Raw genomic sequence first — 15278 nt, forward strand, 5'->3', positions numbered from 1 at the left:
TTTCCCAAACACTCCCAGAAAAATGGTCAGTTGACACCCATAAACGCCCTCTTCCTGTCAATCTTCTTGCGATAGGCTGTGCGAATGGAATCTTTGCTAGATCTAGTGCACAGCAGTGATGCTCTTTGTGCCCATACAATGCACGTCCGCATTGCGGCACATACGCATGCACAGTTTTGCAGTTTTTCTACCTGATCGCTGCGAAAATCGGCAGTGAGCGATCAACTCGGAATGACCCATGTAAAACTGTGATACTATTCAAAGCTTTAAATAGTATAACAGTTTTAAATTTCCTGCTTAAACACACCAGAAGCAGTGGCATTTGCCCATCAGTTTTTGTGGAGAATAATACACCTTTACAGCAAAATGCAAATATAACAGCATGTAACAGAAGTACTGTACTTATGATCTTTGTCTAGCACTGCCTTCAGCAAACTTTTCAACCTCCATTAGAAGGTGCACAAGACCAGATGGCCGGATGTAATGACCCCCGATATCACCAGAGATGCGAGATGCTGGCCGATCTCAGACATATTTAAAAAGATGCAATCACTTACAAGGCAAAACCATGCCTTGTAGGTGATTGACCCTTTTTAAAAAAAAGACTGCAATCGGCTGGCATCTTGCAACTCCGGCAATCTCAGGTGCCATCTGGCCCCACCTGTGTAAAGGTGGTAGGCAGGTATAAACAAATATATAATTTAAGCTTGACGACATACTATAGTTAATTTATATTTCCTACTATAAATGGTGTGCCTTGATCTCTCAAAATGTATTTTTGTATGTTCAGCATTATAACCATCAACATCAGATCTCTATTATATTTTTAGCAGATATATAATGTTATATTCTGACTAAAATGTTGCCACTTTTCTCTTTTTTAAAAAGACCTTCATAATGAAACATGATCATTTATTTTAGTTTTGTTTAATAATGTGTATTAGCCCACTATGTGAGGTATGTACTGTCTGATTATTGCCAGGGACACTGAGAGAGGAAAGGGGAGTGGCTGCTTGTTAGAGGGGCCCAGTGGTTCAGCTGCTGTGGTGGGCATTGTTCCCCTTTGTAATGATAGTATGGGAAATTGTGCATCTCACAGCTCCAGAGGATATTCAGGTCCCAGCAAATTGCTCTGTAGCATTGACTGATGGCTTGGGGATCTACTGGTCGAGCCCTATCCTCTTCTCCCCCTCTGCCTGAATCTGCTTGCTCCATCTCCTAATTTAGCCCTCCCCCTTCCACCAAGACCACACTCCAAAACATACTAAGTTACAGCTGCTGCTAGTCCTGCCGAGTAATCGAGCACTCAGGATGAACTTACTGACTGCTCCATGGCACTAGAAAATGGCTTGTGGATTTTCTGGCAGTGCCCTGGCCTCTTTTCCCCTGTTCAGTCTCCAAATTTGCTGACAGACTGCTGATAGATCAAATGGGTAGGTGGAGGAAGGTGTGCAATCTGGTGGTGGGGATAATCCAGGTGGGGACCATCTATTTTAATTATTTGACAAAATGTTTGATGTTCTGCATCCATGTATACAATTAGTTTTGCTAAAATCTTTACATCTAGATCTGTCAAATATGTCCTTACTGTACGTTTTCATAAGTTACTGACAGCTGACGACTCTGAGCTAAGGGTTAATATATATATATATATATATATATATATAAACACAAACAACCAGTTGCGCCGAAGAAAAGGCCTTATTGGCACACAAGTCCTTGGAGGATTGGCAGCTATTCCCCAAAAACAAGTCCTCTTGCCAGTTGAGAACCAGTGGTTTATTGATAAAATGAAGGTTGTAAAGGGAGCGCTCAGATGGATTTAATGTCTTTTAATGATCCTTCAGATTGGATGTCAGCAATACGAAGGGATTTGGTTTGGTTCCGCACAGGAAATGCATCTGGATGAGAGGGTACTGAAGAGTAGGTGAAGCAGATGAAGAATAGGGAGGGGACCCCACCTTCTGCTGTCCACTGTCTTATAAAATTATAGTGCTAATAAAATGTTTTTGTTTTTATTAGCATTTTTTTCCAGCATAACTGGACTTCTTACTACCTGTTCTCAATTTTTCTAATATGTTATTTTGCACTTTATCTACTAGCACTATATCAAGGGCTACCCCAATACCCAGATACCTCCTAACTATTATGAGGCGGCCCAACTGAGCTCCTTTTCTCTATTAAAAGGAAAAAGGAAAATTTTCTATGTACAATAGTCCTCCGACTTAACTTAGTAGCCTGTTATACCCCCTGTGATTTCACAATTATACCTACAACCCCCTTTTCTTTTCAATAGGTGAGCTTAACCTACCTCTCTCATCCACTGTCCGCTATAATTTTATAAGACAGTGGACAGCAGAAGGTGGGGTCCCCTCCCTATTCTTCATCTACTTCACCTACTCTTCAGTACCTTTTATCCAGATGCGATACCACTCTCTGCAATGCTGGCAGTAACAGAGAATCTGCGCTAGTAACTGGACAGCAGAAGTACCCTTGTTGCTCATCCTCTATTACACAATCTCATTTGTGTCCTAGTGTTTCAATTACTGCCATATTTCAGCGGAAACGCCCAACCTCATCCGATCTTGGAAGCTAAGCGTTGGTAAGTCTGATTAGTACCCTATTGGGTGACCATTTGGGAATATCAGGTGCAGTAAAAAAGGAACCTCCGATCACAAACAGTAGAAGTGTTAGAGCAACTTCTGAACTTCCAAATCCTATATCCACATTTTGGTTATTTATCAATATTCTTTACATATTCTATAATCTATTTAATATTTTTTATTTAACCTTAGAATATTTCCTTTGGCAATTTATGTTTGGCTATGAATACCGTTTTGGTATCCAATTCTCTCAAACGTCTTTTCCCTTTAGGATCTTCTCTATAGCAAACAAAGTCCCTACCAGGGGATTACCATTTGGTAATTGACTTTTCAATTATAAATTATACTCTTTTGTGCCTGTCATCCTGGTTTATTAGATTAATAATCCAGTACCTACCCATAATTATCACCATTGTGATTATATTTGAATGAGTTTGATTGGTACCCCTCATTTTCTGATCAACTCAGGCATAAAATTGTTCTCAATATATATTTTTCACCACAGGTGCTCCTAACTCTCTATCAGTTTATCCTGATTTTTGTTAGTAACTTTGTTAATCAAGTTTGATTTATAACAGCATATTATTCTTTCTTTCTCCCTGTGTGGAATTCTTTTATCAATCCATTTGTATACCATATACAACCTAACAAATAACTTTGTTTGTTTATTCTATTTACTATTATATTTACTATTATATGTATATTTTGTGTATTTTGAACACTTTTTTGTATCAAATTTTCACCTTTATTTTACACTTTATCGAATTAAAAGCTAAGTCTTAATAAATTCATTACAAATTTCAAAGTGTGCCCCAACACAGAGTCTTTCTTTTTTCTTTTCCTTGCACTATTATTACTGACTCTGGGAGCACCACCAACCACTAATAATTGTGAGATACCTTCGCTAAGGATCATTTAGCTCAGTATTGTTGGTTTGTTGAACAGTTTTCTACAATTTCTGTACAAATCTATGTTCATTACTTTAATAATTTTCCTGTGCGGAACCAAACCAAATCCCTTCGTATTGCTGACATCCAATCTGAAGGATCATTAAAAGACATTAAATCCATCTGAGCACTCCCTTTATAACCTTCATTTTATCGATATATAAATATATATAAACATTATATTATTTTTTTATGTGGGCATGGCCATGCCTCCTGGAATTGGGCATGCCCATGTACAGTACTTGGGCCTTTCACAGTTCTCAATTCTCTTTGAATGACTTTCTATATGCAGAAGATCAAGTGTACATACACCTACAGTAGTTTATACTGGGCTTGATAAACCATTAAGCAAAATAAGTACACGCTTATGGCATCAAGGAATGGGGCACCACAGAAATTTACCATTGCCGGATTTATCATGGACCACAGGTGTGAAACTGCAGCTGAACAAGTTTCCACAAAACTCCCATAATAAATGAAAAAGATAATAAATATATATATATATATATATACACTGCTCAAAAAAAAAGGGAACACTAAAATAACACATCCTACATCTGAATGAATGAAATATTCTTATTAAATACTTTGCTCTTTACATAGCTGAATGTGCTGACAACAAAATCACACAAAAATTATCAATGGAAATCAAATTTATTAATCCATGGAGGTCTGGATTTGGAGTCACCCTCAAAATTAAAGTGGAAAAACACACTACAGGCTGATCCAACTTTGATGTAATGTCCTTAAAACAAGTCAAAATGAGGCTCAGAAGTGTGTGTGGCCTCCACGTGCCTGTATGACTTCCCTACAATGCCTGGGCATGCTCCTGATGAGGTGGCGATGATCTCCTGAGGGATCTCCTCCCAGACCTGGACTAAAGCATCTGACAACTCCTGGACAGTCTGTGGTGCAACGTGGCATTGGTGGATGGAGCGAGACATGATGTCCCAGATGTGCTCAATTGGATTCAGGTCTGGGGAATGGGCGGGCCACTCCATAGCATCAATGTCTTCGTCTTGCAGGAACTGCTGACACACTCCAGCCACATGAGGTCTAGCATTGTCTTGCATTAGGAGGAACCCAGGGCCAACTGCACCAGCATATGGTCTCACAAGGGGTCTGAGGATCTCATCTCGGTACCTAATGGCAGTCAGGCTACCTCAGATGAGCACATGGAGGGCTGTGCGGCCCCCCAAAGAAATGCCACCCCACACCATTACTGACCCACTGCCAAACCGGTCATGCTGGAGGATGTTGCAGGCAGCAGAATGTTCTCCTTGGCATCTCCAGACTCTGTCACGTCTGTCACATGTGCTCAGTGAGAACCTGCTTTCATCTGTGAAGATCACAGGGCGCCAGTGGCGAATTTGCCAATCTTGGTGTTCTCTGGCAAATGCCAAATGTCCTGCATGGTGTTGGGCTGTAAGCACAACCCCCACCTGTGGACGTCGGGCCCTCATACCACCCTCATGGAGTCTGTTTCTGATCGTTTGAGTAGACACATGCACATTTGTGGCTTGCTGGAGGTCATTTTGCAGGGCTCTGGCAGTGCTCCTCCTGTTCCTCCTTGCACAAAGGCGGAGGTAGCGGTCCTGCTGCTGGGTTGTTGCCCTCCTATGGCCTCCTCCACGTCTCCTGATGTACTGGCCTGTCTCCTGGTAGTGCCTTCATGCTCTGAACAGTACGCTGACAGACACAGCAAACCTTCTTGCCACAGCTCGCATTGATGTGCCATCCTGGATGAGCTGCTCTACCTGAGCCACTTGTGTGGGTTGTAGACTCCGTCTCATGCTACCACTAGAGTGAAAGCACCACCAGCTTTCAAAAGTGACCAAAACATCAGCCAGAAAGCATAGGAGCTGAGAAGTGGTCTGTGGTCACCACCTGCAGAACAACTCCTTTATTGGGGGTTTCGTGCTAATTGCCTATAATTTCCACCTATTGTCTATTCCATTTGCACAACAGCATGTAAAATTGATTGTCAAGCAGTGTTGCTTCCTTAGTGGACAGTTTGATTTCACAGAAGTGTGATTGACTTGGAGTTACATTGTGTTGTTTAAGTGTTCCCTTTATTTTTTTGAGCAGTGTTTAACCTAGTTTAATATAGTAGTGTGTTTGACCCCCACAATCTTTCCATATCAGTAATATCAGAATCTTAATAAAATTAATCTGTTGTATAACCCAATTTCTTAGTGCTTACCATCAATTATGTTTGCAATATTGTGGGTAGTCATCCATGCATGCTTAATGATTTAGTTTCACATATTGAAAAGATGGCTGGAGCATTATGTATTTTATTTTTTTGTGAGAGGGGAACAGGTTTTCTGCATTTTTCATTTAAACTTGTCTGATTTACTTTATTGGCCAAAGTGAGTCACTGAAAGTATGAAATTAGTTAGCATGACATCTTTACTGTTTTAATAGTAAGATAAACGTGATACTCCAACCCCATCTACTGTATTAACATTTATGTTTCTGTGGATCAATTTGATAATGTTTTCTGCTTTTTTTTTAAAAAAATGGTGAATTTCTATTTACTTATACTTTCAGGACATGATTTATAATTGCACTTAAAGTGACTGCAATTCCGTGTTCAGAAATAGATGTTGCTTTACTATCCCCATCCACCTGATGGTGAAAGTAATCATTATCAACAGCATACAATTGCAAAATTCCTGTCCTTGGTGCAAGAGATCAACTGAAGTCAGATGGATCTTTGTATACGTTCACCTCTGAATAGCCCTCAAGTTCCATTACCACACCCACAACAAAGTTTATCCAACATGCGACTGACCAGCCTATTTACACACACTCAATTTCAAATGAGGATATAACTGAGATCCTTATGACTATGAATCATAAGTAAGAACTGTAAGCTTCATGTTCAGTACACTAAAAATCACAAAATAAGTATGCAGATGAAATTTTGCCCATTTCTGAATTCAAGCCCTTAGTCTGCTGACAGATCAATGTGTATACTTCTGTTTTTAGGATTTTCATTGATGGTTGTTATTTTACAGTAGCATTGCTGTGACCTTGTTTTCAATGCTTTATTTCACTTGATGTACTAAGGCTTTTATTTGTTAGAAGTGTGTATTTGACATTTATAATAAACAGCCAGAACATGTAAAGATGGGGCTACTTGTTACTGTATGACAATTACAGTGACTGTTTTTGCTGCAAAGGAAATAAAACATAAATCATCATTAAGAATGAAAAACTTTGTGTGCATTCAAATTTTTATTTTACTATTGCTCTGATGTCCTAAATGACTCCACGTTAAAATGTCTTTGTATTCTACATTTAGTGACAACAAATACAATTGGTAGTAAAAATAGGACTAAATAAAAATGTTTTTGTTTGTTCCATGTTCTAAATTCATGAAATGTTAATGTTTGCTTCAAAACCTTATTGCTAACGACACACCTACCAGCAGTCCCAATATTCTTGGGACAGTCATGATTTTTGCAACAAAAAGGGGTGTGGCTGGCTGGGAAATTTGAAAGGTTTTTTTTGCCAAGGCAAAAAATAGACTGCAAGTCTATCCGGGGCACACTTATGTTTCTAATACATTATTCATAAAATTAAAACATAACGTTTGCTCTATTCACTTAAAAGATTGAGACAATATTGACATACATTTAAAACATTATTAAATCAGATGTTCTCCTTCCAATAAAGTTTGTACATCAGAAAGGGTGTACTTAATCAAAGGGAAGGAGATGTTTGTAAGGTAGACATTATTGGAGTGAAAATATGTATTCTGTTCTCTTTTCAATCTATAGAGGCTAAGGCATATAATGTATGTCCCAATTTATGTATAAAGAGAACAGGGGCTGTGTTCTTCCAAATTTTCTCACAGCAGGTGTTCACTCTGATAGAGGTATATTAGTAAGAGATGCAGATAGACCCACCACATCTGCTTTTGCATATATGTCAGAACATTGATTATGCAATGACAGAGTGACCTGGTCAGAAAGAAGTAAGGTTGTACACTTCTGATGTCCACAGTGGGGCTAGTGGTTATAGAGTGGATCTACAGCACTTGGTATTCCCAGGAGATCTCCCTTCCTCATACTGACCAAGCCCAACACTGCTTGGCTTTCAAGGTCAGATGAGATTGGGCATATCCAGTGTGGTGTGGCTGTAGATATTACCAGAACTATCTGCTCAATGCTAAGTATTCCCTAGTGGATGAGAGAGTGCTATGAAAAGGTATATTTAAAGTATAGCAGAGTGTAAAACACCAGCAGTGATACTGAGTAGTAAAAATAAGGAAAAGGTAGATACAGTATAGTGGTACACTTCTGCTGTCCACTGGTAAACTCTGTTGCTTAGATAAGCAATGCAGAGTTTAAATCCAACTTGTGGAAGAGAGAGTGTGTAGAATAAAAAAAGTCTGTTAATATCTGCAGACTGTGTTGACTATTGCCGTGTGGCCCGTAGGTGCTAAAACTGTCCAGTACCAAGGATAATACATATAGTGTAATGCTGAGAAGAATTTAGTGTTATGTAACTAAGATTTTTAGACAGATTAAAAACCATACAGTATTCAAAAAGACTGGGTTGGAAATTAGAATGATTAGGCAGGGCTGGCCATAGTTTGTGGAAATGGGCATGTAACTTGTCTTTTATCAATTTCCAATCAAGCAAGTACTGTACACTATGTCCCTAGTGTATACATCTAATAAGGTCCACTATGCCCTTAAACATGAACTAATAAATACACAATTATTATGTTTTCACAAATAGCACAACATTAGACATAGGGAAGAATCCACAAAGCATATTGAAAAACAGTAGTGGTTAATTAATACTTAGATATCTTCAGGAATTATGTTTCAAAGCAGTGATCATCTGAGTCTACTGCATTGCATGCAAAGAGTGAAAAATTCTGAAAATTTAAATTTAAGTGCAACAATTGTCACAAAATACAGTAGGTCACAAGGCATTTGAGTTCAAGCAAAATAGTGTGAATCCTATGCAAAGCAGGAAGTGCAATGGTAGAGATAAGGCACAACTGAGTGTTACAAATAGCCACATAAAAGATTCACAGTACATTGATTCAGGTACAACAAGGTATTTTAGATGAAATGAGGAGTGGTTAACCAAGTCAACCAAATGTGACTCTATCACAATCAAAGGGATAAGCAACCAAGTACTAACAGCTACAAAAATATGAATAAAGCTTGCTTAAAAAAATAAAGTAGAACACAAGTTACAGCGATCTAAGATATGCTTTATATACCAGAAATGGGAACAAATCTTATTGCCATCAGTATCCTAGAAAAGAGAGACCACTGAACTCAATTCATTAAAGAAAAGTGCATTTATGAGAAACGGAATAGGAGCATTATAGCTACAAACACAAGATTTAGCAATTGCACATCCTTGATACACAGCAATGATGGAAAGTGAGTCATAGCCACTGGAACTAGTGATGAGCGGATTCGGTTTTACTCGGTTCTCAAAACCAAATCTTATTGACTCACTGATGTCACGTGTTTTGGATAGCCAATAAGATTCGGTTTTGAGAACCGAGTAAAACCGAGTAAAACCGAATCCGCACATCACTAACTGGAACTCCAGCATAGAAGTCTCCCACTAGCTCAAGAGAGATTACAGTGATTACTGCATGAAGCTGTTCCAGCATCCACCACCACTGCCCTGCAGTCATCTGTTGAGTGTTTAAAGTGTATAAAACCCCACTACACTGAAGCTTCAATCCATGAGAACCAGTTTGTTTTCAACAGTGAGTGCAGCTGTACCTATTTTACAGTACTTTAATAAACCAACTTCACTGGTTAAGTAACTGGACTGTTCAAAGCTTGGGTCACCTGCTGATGTGTTCCTACATAACTCTGCAGATAACAACACCTACACATGCACATTATTTCCAATAACTGAAATAATGAATCATGCAATGTGCACTTTTTATATACAAATTTCTTGTGAAAAATGTCTTCATGATAATAATTTAGATAGATTTTATCTTAGCTCCAATACTGTAGATAGATATATGAAATGTCAGGTAACAATCCCTCCAACAATACAGATTCTTTTAATATTGGGTACTACTTTTATTATGGAGCTGCAAATAATGAAGCATGTAATGTGCATTTATTTTTAATCCAAAACTAACATGCATACAAAATAATAATTTTACAGTAGCCAGTTGTTATTTTAGCTCCCATAACTGGTACTACATTGAATGTGGGGCACCAATCCTTACATTGGCTGTGGTGATCATTCTGCACATATTTCTATTTGGTGCACATACTGTACATATAACTCAGCTCTGTTATTGCTTTCAGTAATCCTACGTGAAATATCATAATTATATGAAAAGGTTGCAGGATCGTATATGACCATATTTCTATTATGGTGAAAATAAGATCAGTTATTGGATCCAGGATTTAATAAGTGTTATTTTTCACGTCTGTCAATAATAATCAACATAGCATTTTTACTGATATTAATTATAGTTGGAGTTTGCATTTTTTTGTCTTTCTAGTGTTACTGTAATGTAGTCCTCTATAGTTAGTTTGATTTTTCAACTGGCCAGTACTTGGTTGTTCAAATAGGAGTAAATACTATATGATATAAGTGGCAATCCTAAAGTCTCCGTATTCATATGGGCTTCTATGCATATTTGTGTTTTCACATTCTATGTTCCCCTAGTTGTAGATACGGTTCTTTGATCACAATAGTACAGTAATCACTTTCACAGGTACTGATTCAGTGTATATTCCTGTGATAATCATATACCGTGCAAATTTACTAATTCCTCTTCCCTTCTTTTGTCACCAATAGTCACCAATGTTCCTGACCCTTCATTTTGCTCCTGATAAACTTGTTGTGACATCATCGATAAAGTGCAAATGCATCAGATAAAATTACTATCAGTCAAATAGATAACTAAAAAATGCCAATGTGGAAATACTTCTGGAAGTCGAGGCAATAGATTATGTTATCAAGAATATTATATTTCTGTTTATAACTTTGAATTGCAACAAGGCTTTTTTTTTATCAGACTGAAGTATTAAAAGACATCCCATCTTAGCTGTATGGAGTAAATAAAATAGAGGAAAAACATTATTTATTTATTTATTTAATTAATTATTTATTAACAGTTAATTATATAGCATGCCATATATTATGCTAGGCATAAACCAGTAATAAATTGAAACTAGGAATTAAAAGACAAATAAAGAAGTAAGATGACCCTGCTTCCAAGCTTGCAAGCCATAGAGAAAAAATAATATGAATATCAATACATGAGGATATGTGCTACATGTTGCTAATGGTCCATCCAGATTGCAGAGATTCTCGTTAAGCTACAAGTCACACAGCAATGTTGGCCTGGGGTCAGTGGGCTGTGATAGAATAGAGGTTATATGTGGACTATATCAAGAAGAGATAATTGGAAAGAACACTCTCAAATTACTTTTAATTTCTGTTCAGAAACTATCTTTAACTGAACAATTTCTGCATGTAAAATATACATATTGTGGATATAGTGACCTATGCACCTTACCAATATTAATTCAAATTAAGAATGAATGTTCATAAATTGTTGATAAAAATAAGTTTATTCTGTAAACTATAAGAACGCTGCTGTTTCTTTTTCCTTTTGCCATTAGTTATTTCTGAGAGTTCATTTGGAAGCACTGCCTAAATAATAATCCATACTGCATGACATATACCTAATGTTAGGGACAACAGACTATATATAATTTGATCTGGTGTGAGTTTTCCTGTTCCTTAATATATAAAAATAATCAAAATCTGATAAATTTGATATAGCATCCCCTTATACGTATATTAATAATAATTTTGCCTACATGTGTAGGAATTCAGTTGTTTTCCCATCCAGTGATTACAATGTTTAGATTTGGACCATAGTATTTCAGAAAACATCTTATACCTTTGTGCCAAAGCTGTAGCATTAACTGAAAAAATATTTTGTCTAATATGATTGCATCATGAGATTACATAACTTGCACCATGAGACCAAAAGAGGTTTCACTTCATATTTATTTCATTAGAGTGCAGCTAATGGACACCATTGGTTGTAAATTATATAATCATTTGAAAACATTTGGAATTACAAATAGGGATCCAGTGTGCGTTTCATTGTCTGCTGTTAATTTCTGACTATGCATCTTCTACTTATCATGTTACACTGCAAAATATCACTTAATACTGTAACTGCTATAAAAATATAATGACAAAACATGCAGCTGCTGAATTTAACCTCTGTAATTATAAAAGTAACAAGATCTGTAATGAGTAACAGTTATGTTTGAAGCCTATTAAAGTTGCAAATATAAATATTTTGTGAGCATCTTTTTAATGTAAACATTCATTTAAATAAAAAAGAATGATTGAACTTCTAGATTTCCCTTGTTAATGCGTCCCAGCAATATGCCATCTGGCTCCATCTGTCAGACATCCCATTTTTCTCAGTGTACCATAGATGTGTAAAAATAACTGATTTACACACTGACAAGTTACTTTATCTTCATTATGAAAGCGATAACAAATGTTTCTGAACATTGCAAACATTATAATTACACAATTAGAATTTTCAGGACTGAATTGTACAGCTTACATTTGTCTAAACTAGCTATATGTTATGCAGAGTAGAGCTTGAGCTTAAAGAATAAATGGCATATATGTTAAAGGTGTCAGATGTATGTATCATGCTTCTGATTTATGAGCGTTTAAGAGATTATAAAACCAAATTGTTGTAACACTTATGTCACTTTTTTTTTTAGCTAAAATCCCATGCCTCTATGATATCCCACAGAGGTAATACTTTCCTTTCATTGCTGCACTGCTGCAGGAGGCTACGATCCCACAATACTCTGTGATGCAAACAACTGACAATGTGAGAGAGGAAGGCTGAGTGGCCGTAACTGTCAGTGGGCTGAGAAGAAGCGTTGTGATCTTGAGGTGGCAGGTGCCTGAAACAGCACTTACTGTATAAACTAGAGGACTTTGAGGACCGCAAGGAGGCACAGCGCTATCTTGTGGATGGAAAAACAGCTTTTTACAGTAATTAACAGTCAGAAGAATCATTACAGGATGTCCAATTTAAATGTACATTCACATGGTAACTTGGATTGCAGGACACTCCAAAAACTTGAATACCATTGTTAAGTTTTTTAATGTACTTGTCTATCCACGTAGAAATAGAAAGCTTCATTAGAATGGCATGAACTCTGCAAATCCAGAGTCAAATCAGTCAGTGGGAAAAGACATATCACCTGCTAGGATATAGACCTTTTTCTCTCATTTACAGCTATGGAAGCACACAGTAGTGGGTAATCAATGTGTATTCAGCCTAACACATGGGTACCTACACCAGGTTAAAGGCACATCATATTAGATATGGTTTATGACCTAAAATTATATGTCCATAATGGCAAAGCATTTAGAAAATAATATGACCCACATCTGAGGTGAATTTGCAGGTGCGGTGCGAGTTTCAAATCTCTAGGAAGCATAATTTCAAAGATAAGAAGTCTCTAGCCAATCCCACCTCACAATGTATCCTATTTATAGTCATTTTGTAGCTAAAATACTAAAGAGTAATATGGATATCCCATATTCTAGGCCATCATGTCACAGTGGAAGTTATGCACAATTGTGGGGATTTAGGTTAAAAGTAAATTGAGCACTCAGGAATGACCCCAGACTTAGGGCCTAATTCAGTTCTGATTGGAAAAGCAAAATCTTTCTCTAATGGGTAGAAACATGTTGCATTGCAGGTGGGGCAGATGTAACATGTGCAGCGAGAGTAAGATTTGGGTCGGTTATATTGTTTCTGTGCGGGGCAGTGCTCAAAGTGGCCGGTACACATCAGTATGGCATACCAGCACTTCGAGCACTGAAAACCCCAGCTGCCGCCTTTCAAATTCCGTGCTTGAACCGGCAGCCAATCAGGAGTAGCCGTGCAGCCGCAACTGATTGGCTGTCGATCCGCGGCAGATTTCAAATGGTGCATGCTGCCACGGGCCTTCTCCTCACCCTTGCCGCCGCCCACATCCTCCTCATTGCCGCCACTGCCCAGGTCCTTCTCCGCACCACCGACGCCCACGTACTCCTCACCGCCGCCGCTGGCAAGGGCCTTCTCCACAAAGTCGCCGACTACAGCCTCTGCACCGCCGACGACAACAGGTACTGTTCCCTATGTCCCTCTTTCACGCTTTCTGTCCCTCTGTCACTGCTGTCCCTCTCCCTGTCACTCTGTCACTCTCCCTGTCTCTGATGTCACTTTCTCTGTCACTGTCCCTGCTGTCACTCTCTCTGTCCCTGCTGTCACTCTCGCTGTCACTGTCCCTGCTGTCACTCTCTCTGTTACTGTCCCTGCTGTCACTCTCCCTGTCCCTATGTCCCCGCTGTAACTCTCCCTGTCCCTGAATTGTGGATCATACTGTGTTGCATAATGTGAATTGTGGATCATACCGTGTTGCATAATGTGAATTGTGGATCATACCGTGTTGCATAATGTGAATTGTGGATCATACCATGTTGCATAATGTGAATTGTGGATCATATCATGTTGCATAATGTGAATTTTGGATCATACTGTGTCGCATATTGTGAATTTTGGCTGATTCTGTGTCGCGTAATGTGAATTTTGGCTCATTCTGTGGGAATTTTGGCTTATTCAGTGTGGCGTATTGTGTAAGGGGCACCAGTACTAGATAGTATAAGGGGTCATACTATTGTGGTGCATAATGTGTATAAGGGGTATATGGTGTGAAACACTACACTTAAGGACACACCGCCTTTTCAGTGGCCACCCCCCTTTTCCGGAGTGCATGCACGCCTTTGGCTCATGTATAATTACAACCTTCACTTTTCCGTACCCCCAGTTCAAAATTTCCACTTTGACCACTGGTGCAGGATAAATACTGACAGCTTTATTTTTACACTGCAATTTAGATTTCAATTTGAACACACCTCACCCAATCTAACTCTCCCTGCACATGTTATATCTGCCCAACCTGCTCTGCACATGGTTTTGCCCATTAGAGAAAAATGTTGCTTCTGTGATAAAGTCTGAATTAGGCCCTTAATTATCTAGCTAGCCAATTGGCAGGGACTTGGGGTGATATCATCCAAGCTGTGATGCTCTGCTGATAAAAGACATGAGCACCTTTTGTCCTGGGTTCAAACTGAGGGATCCAGTTAAAACTGCTTTACTACCGTTTCTCCCAGGCAGATTTCCTGAATATTAATCTGTACTTTTTTGTCCTTTTAATTTGAATTTACTTACAAAATGTGTGTATATTGTAATTATTGTCTTGTTATCATTCTTTTCTAAATAAGCATCGTACCTTTTTGTGAAGAAAACATTTCTTTGTTAGTCTCTCATATATGCTCTCAGGCCCTCATTCAGCATGGATTGCATTTGTAAAGCTGCTCCAGCAGCAGTGCAAATGTGATCCTAAGCAATGCAAATGCAAGTAGGAGGTTCTACACACCTCTTTACTGCATTTGTGATTGAAGCACAGCGACTGAAGTTGCAGTCTGTGATCAATCATTGTGACCATCGGTTGTGATGGTTATCTGCGACAGCAAGCTGAGTACACCTCAGCTTACTGAGGCAGGCCATCGCAGGGTGGCTTGCGGGGCTAAGGAAACTGCATATTGCAAATGCAGTCTGTGCCCGTGCCACTCCCATAAAATGGGGGCAACACGCCCCTGTTTC

At 38.5% G+C, this 15278-nt stretch overlaps 2 pseudogenes; one reads left to right on the forward strand and one right to left on the reverse strand.

Moving 5' to 3' along the window:
• Positions 1-2541: 2541 nt before the first annotated feature.
• LOC135053165 (5S ribosomal RNA) lies at positions 2542-2660 on the forward strand (annotated as a pseudogene).
• A 4926-nt stretch (positions 2661-7586) lies between these two features.
• LOC135052754 (5S ribosomal RNA) lies at positions 7587-7705 on the reverse strand (annotated as a pseudogene).
• Between the last annotated feature and the right edge of the window lie 7573 nt (positions 7706-15278).

Source organism: Pseudophryne corroboree, chromosome 2 (genome assembly GCF_028390025.1).
Source record: "Pseudophryne corroboree isolate aPseCor3 chromosome 2, aPseCor3.hap2, whole genome shotgun sequence".
NCBI classification, from domain to species: Eukaryota; Metazoa; Chordata; class Amphibia; order Anura; family Myobatrachidae; genus Pseudophryne; species Pseudophryne corroboree.